This window comes from Meleagris gallopavo, chromosome 8 (genome assembly GCF_000146605.3).
Source record: "Meleagris gallopavo isolate NT-WF06-2002-E0010 breed Aviagen turkey brand Nicholas breeding stock chromosome 8, Turkey_5.1, whole genome shotgun sequence".
Lineage (NCBI taxonomy): Eukaryota > Metazoa > Chordata > Aves > Galliformes > Phasianidae > Meleagris > Meleagris gallopavo.
In genome coordinates, this window is record NC_015018.2 from 10136850 (window position 1) to 10143409 (window position 6560).

Sequence of the window (6560 nt, forward strand, 5' to 3'; positions counted from 1 at the left end):
GGCACGTGGCAGGCGTTCCTTCAGGGTGTACGTGACCGCCTCGCCCTGCAGCGCCGAGCTGTCCTAGGACCTCGTACCCTGAGAGAATGGAAACGTTCGATGCCCGTGCGCAAGTTTCAGAACGCATCAGAAAGGGAAGTGGGTGCTGCAACGGCTAAAGTTATGTTTCACAATCACGGTGATAAACACCAGAATCGTCTCTGCGGATGTCAACATTTTTCCTGGCCATTTTTCTGGCTGCCCGCAATGCCTTCGCTGAATACAACATGTAGGGCTTACCTAGAGCCATTCACTTCAGTTTATTTTAAAAAGCTGATGACAGAAGTTTGTCCTCAGGTGAGGACAGCACACCTACGCAGCACTGGTCAGAAAGCCAATGCTGGCAGCTGCCAGTGCGACCATTGTACTGCTCGTGCTTTTTGTCCCATGCTCATCAAGCCAAGCTTCAAGAGATCAACATGTCAAAATCTCTTTTTTAAAGGTCAGCCCTTCAATAAGAAGAAAACATTCAACACTTGTACAAGAAACTCATTTCCAAACAAATCTGCTGGAACATTTTTCTTTGTGCTTATGTCAAATTGCATTCAACAGAAATTAGTATTTTTTTCCTTTAACATCCCTTAAAAATTAAGTTGCGGCATTTGGAAAACTTTACTTTGTTTTGTTTGATCATTACTTATTTGGGGAGTGGCTGCTACAATGTGCATTTTTTCCCAGTCATAAAAAATACTTAGCAAGGGTGTGCAAGGACTTCTTTTACTGAGAAAATCTGAAACGTGTGCTTTGCAGCCGTTAACTCAGCCTTCTTATGATTGTAATACACCAGGGAAACTCATAATTTTTGCTTGTTATCTAATCAAGTTATTCTCTAATGTGAAAGCAACTATCCTATGGGTTAAGCAACCAGGTTTATAGCCACTGTTGGTATGGTTTTACCCCAGCCAACTTGTATTCTTTTGGGATTCTGCTCAGGAGAAGGTCTCACTGAAACACAATCATAATGCTTTGACAGACTCCAACAGTAAGCTTCATTTCTGCTATCTACAGTTTTCTCACAGAAGCATTGCAACAGCACCAACATTTGAAAATTTTGTGGAGTTTCACAAGTGACTAGAAAGGTCTGGTAACTGCATAAATGTCTGCTACTTACTTTTAGCAGAGGTGCAGTATTTCAGGAGGATACTTTGTCAGACCTTGTGAGTTACAGAAGTGTGCACCACACGCTTCCTAGGAAAGAAGTAAGAAGCTTGTATTGTGAAATTATGCCGAACATCTCAGAGGTGCACTAACAGGAAGGCATTCAGCAGTGAACTTTGTGCATAGCCTAGAACTTTTTTTATGTAAAAAAGTCTATATTATTGTCTTATAGTGTTGTAGTCTTGTCTATATTAACTGCTCTGGAATTGTTTTCTTGACCATCTATAGCAGTATTTCATTACGTACATTCTCACTACTATCACTTCATCTTTTTTTACTTGAAGCATGTAAGCACTTCAAAGAATTTATCTAGTGACTTGTTTTTATGACTCATTCTTAAATGTTATCAGCATATTTAATGTCACTCAGGTTACACTTACTGTAAGACTGTCATTCTTCCCAGACAGACTGATGGTATAACAGGGGAAGACATTAATGTCAGGATACTCAAGAGTATAGCTGCGAGCTGGAAGAAAAATTCAAGTTGATACGTGTATAATCAACAAATATATAGATGTATAGTTGACAAGTATACAGAGAAGTTAGGCTGGCATCTACAGAGCATATAGCTGGAAAGATTAACCCAGTGGAAAGGGATAATTAGAAATGAATGGAAAAGCTATCAATTTAAATGAAGTATGAAGACTGAAGCTAGGTAAGCTACTCCGACAGCAGTTGTTTCTGGAAAGAGTGCTTCAAATGCCATGCCTCTAGGCCTTAGGGAAAATTTTTTTTCTACTTTATACTTGCTTTCGGTCTTTACTGGTTATTGTTACAAACTCACTTCTGTCTGACTGGCTGTTCACTTGCCTCAACTCACACCCAAAATCACCACCAGTCAAAAACTTCTTCCACACAAGACTTGGCACACTTTGAGGATTTTTTTTTTTCTTCTGTAAAAGTATAGCTTGCAGATTGAAAATAACTGAGCAAGTCTCAATAACTTGCCTCGATCTTCCTGGTAACCAGTAAATAAGGCAATGATGCTTCCTAAGGTGGAGCAAGACAAAAGCGACCACAGCACAGGCTGATCCTTGCCAATAGGTCACAGTCCTGCAGCAGAACACAGAGCTCATTGCTGGGAACCAGCTCCATCAGTAGCCAGAGCAGATGGATTGAGTAAACCCAGGGTTCGCTCACAAGGCAGATCAGGAACAGCAGGAGATAAAAACTGAAGGTAAGACTGAAGTTCATCCAGCAGCAAGGATCTAAGAGGAAACAGAGTCAAAAGACAAAGTCAGCATAGTTATAGTATAGCTCAAAAAAAAGAGGAAGAATTGTTGGGCCCTGAGCCTGGAATGTGAAGTAGGGATCATGGGTGTGGCTGGTCAGGGCCATTAAGACCTGTTGGTGTAATCAGGACCATAATAGTCCCTACCTGTGTCAGTGAGGTCTTTAAGGAGCAGAAATATTTGACTATTCAGTCAAGGAGTTGACAAATGCAGTAGCACCAAGTTTCTCAAGCTGAGCTGGCAGCTATCTTTCTTTCATGCATGGGGAGGAGGTGTGCACTTAATAAATAGGTGCTCTGGAGCAAATTAATAGGACTTACTGCACAAATGCAGTAGACTTGAAGCACCCATAAACATCAGGCTGGTGCACAAAGTGTTAGCTGCTCTCTTTATAGACACAGTGTTTACTGCCAAACTGCATTTGTTGGCCAGGCACAGCAGTTACTCTGCTCTCATGCACTAGATTTGTGCAAGGCCTTTGTCGTGGTCTGTTACACACCTTTATCTCTAGGTTGGAGAGGTATGGATTTGAGGGCTGGACTATTCAGTAGATAAAGAATTAGTTGGACAGTGTATAATCAACAGATATCCAGAGTGGTTAGGCTGGTATCTATAGAGCATATAGCTAGAAAGATTGTCATTGTGGAAATGGATAATTTTTTTTAGCTTGGACAAGAGTAGGCTCTGGGGAGGCCTCAATCCAGCCTTCCAGTATTTGAAGGGAGCTTATAAGCAAGAAATGGAGTGATTGTTTGCACAGATAATGCTAGGACAAGGGGAGGTGGCTTTAAAATAAAGGAGGAGAAATTTTGGTTAAATGTTAGGAAGAAATTCTTTACTCAGAGGGTGGTGAGGCACTGGAGCAGGCTGCCCAGAGAAGTTGTGGATACTCCATCCTTAGGAGAGGGATCAAGGCCAGGTTGGATGAGACATGTGCAGCCTGATCTAGTGGTTGACAACCCTGACCATGGTAGGGGGATTGTTTGATGATCTTTAAGGTCTTTTCTAATCTAAGCCATTCTGTGATTATATTGCTCATGCACAGTCATGCAGTGAAACAAGGCCCAAGATTTCCCAAGGAAAGTGAAAATAGGGGCAAGCTACTGCCCCAGAGGGGCATTCCATCTGACTTACAGCCCACTCGTAAGTTGTCATTTTCAAAGGAACGTGGAAAGCTTGGGCCATAGCTAGAAGACTTGTTTACTATGCTATGTTTCATCTGTCAGCTGCAGGGCAAGAATATCCAATCAAAAATATTTAGATTAGATTCAATGGATCTGAATAAAAGTAAGGCAGAAGAGGAAATCATAGTCTTACAAAATAGTATTAACACTTAAAGTAACTGTATTCAGCATGCTTCCAGATCTTAACTTACTTCCAGTGCCTATCTCATGGGTAGATATAATCTACAGAACTGAGGCCAAGAAAGACTAAATGAGGAAGTCATTGTCAAAACCACAATTAGAATTAAAGAGTTTCTGCATTAAACACATGCTATTCAAGACTTCTCTTTCAGATGTTGCCAACTGACAGTTCTGCAGGTGATTTATCTGTATTGCAGATACAAAGACATTTAAAGTGGTTGGCTTGTGCTCAGCTGGGCTTGCAGGCACAGCACCACATCAGCACAGCATATGGCTTCCAAGGACATGTCTGGTCTGCGAGCTGGCCAACTGCCTTCTCTCACTGCAAAGCCAATAAATATGAGAAAACCTTTGCAAGGTAGATGCTTTAGTCTATGCTTTGTAGTTGAATAAGGAACTGGTTCCTATGTCTCAGCATAATATTTCCATTGTAATCATTTGGCCCCAAAACCCAATGTAGACCTGGAAAAATCCAATCCAATCTTTCCCCTACAGAGCAGCTTAGATGTCTTTGTGGTATAATTCCTAGGGCTTTCAGTTTGTGAATGGCTTAACTAAGGTTTGGCATCAGGCACATCTAGTCCTTTCTCATGGGATTGATAGCAGATGATCGGAGATCTGATCTGGATGACTTCACAGGAGTGATTTAGGGCCAACATCCCTGAAAAGTTCTGTTTTCAGAGTCAGAGCACTAACAGGCCTTCATGGCCCTGATCAGCTGTGTTTGGGGTCTCTGCACATACACTCTGTCCATGGACACAGGCTTCTATTTAAGTTCATACTTGGAAGAGCTATGGAGCCAGCTGATCTGGGTTTCGATGGCAGTCTTTTTTGGCTACTCTGGGCTCTGTCCAGCATTCACTTAGATTATGTCATGTATTGTTTTCTCCTTGGGTCCCTAGATCTGATTATAACCCGTAGGCTGACTTCTTGGTTTGGCCTCAGGTCTGTCCCATCACCTGGAATTTCAGCATCCAGCAGGACTCCTGGATTTACCTGCTATCCTCAGACCTATCCTGTTCCCCTTGTGTGGGTACAGCAGGACCAGCTGCTGGCCAGTGTGGTCCTTGTCCTGTTGGTTGTGTGACTGTGCTTGGCACCCTGCTCTTCAGGGAGCAGCTGCCCTGTGTGGCTCCCTGATGCTCAGTGCAGACTTCTTGTGCTAAAGATGGCAGCAATGTGTAGCTACTTTTATTCTTTAATACTTCAGTGTTCAGTTATATCTGTTTTGCAGGTAGCATTCTGATATTCCTTTGGATAAAAGCACGGTAGTCCTGTGTTAGGCTGAAAATCTGCTTGTGACAGTCAGCAGCATATCTCTGGAAGAAAGCTGTAGTAGATACAGAGCTATTATCTAAAGAAACTCTTTTATCTTCCAGTAATATATAGCTAAAATGGCCCTCTTCCATTAAGTAGACTTTGATTCAACATTTTCCCATTATTGTTGTCTTGAAAAAACTTTTAGCATCTGTAATGTCATGTAGCAGTGAGTTCTGTGATTTAACAGTGCACTCCAGGAAAAAGTAGATGTCTTCTATTCTGATATTTGATACATTGACTTGATATCCTGTGCTTCAGAGAAACAGTGATCACTCTGTTAACACTTTCTATGCTGCTCTTGTTTATGTAGCGTATTTTTTGACATTCAGCCTTGGAGAGTTTCACTGTTCCTTACACTGTCGGTGCCCTTATCACCCCTGTGCCTTTTCAGGTTGTACTTTACCCCTTTTAAGCTATGTAGATGCACAATATATTCAATAGCAATGTTCCCTCTTTTTTTCTCTCCTCCTTTTTCTAATGATTTCTGACACTACTGAGCACACTTAAGAGTTTTACAGAGCTATCTGTAATGGAACCAGGATCCCTATTTTGAATTGAAGTGGCTAATTGAGAGGCCCTGGTTTCCATCTTTCCCCAGTTTTAGCAAAAGAATTTCATCTACCATTCATGTTGCCCAGACAGAGATTACTGTGAAATCTTTCTACAGACCTTTATATTCAGCTTTTACTGTAGTAGGCTTAGCACTGCCGGATAGGATCATCCCTTTCTGCTGCTCACCTTCCAGCTTGTTGGCATTGAAGACCACAAGCACCTATGTTTGTGTTGGTGAAAGTGGACAATTGATAGTTCTAATTTGTTTCCTAGATTTTAGCAGAGTTTTGAATAGAGCAGTGGCTGTACATGCTAGGGTTTGTTTGCTCCTGTTATATTTTACGTTCTAATCAAGCCTTTGCCATCTTGCTGTTTGCTTTCCTCTGAGTTACTCATTTCTCACCTTTTTGTTCAAGCCCACAACTTGCAATGTATTCCCACCTTCCCAAGAACCACGCTCTGTGCTTATGTGGGGTTTTACCATCAAGTTCCAGTTCTCTTCCACTTATGCCGTGTGCAGCACTTGGACAGCAATAATTTATACTTCTCAGATCATGTATTTGTGGTTCTTTTTAGCAGAGCAGGCCTTCAGCACGACAGAGCCCTCAATATCCAGCACTGCATTGAAGTAATCTCTGGTTACAACGAGAGCAGAGAACCCCTGCACTCAGTTTAAGTTAGCAGCCAGAGAAGGCTGACCAGGCAAATGCTTGAAATTCAGGTGTATGTGAGTTGGCTTTATTATATCTGAAGTGTCTGTGAGCTTGGATATGATTCCCAAGTATTCCTTTTTGACTGTAAGGAAAGGAAGGGGAGGAGAGCAGAGGATGAAGTGACAGACCGGTCACTTCAGTGATGGGTACCCATCACTGAGCCACTGCCCACAGGAGCTGGC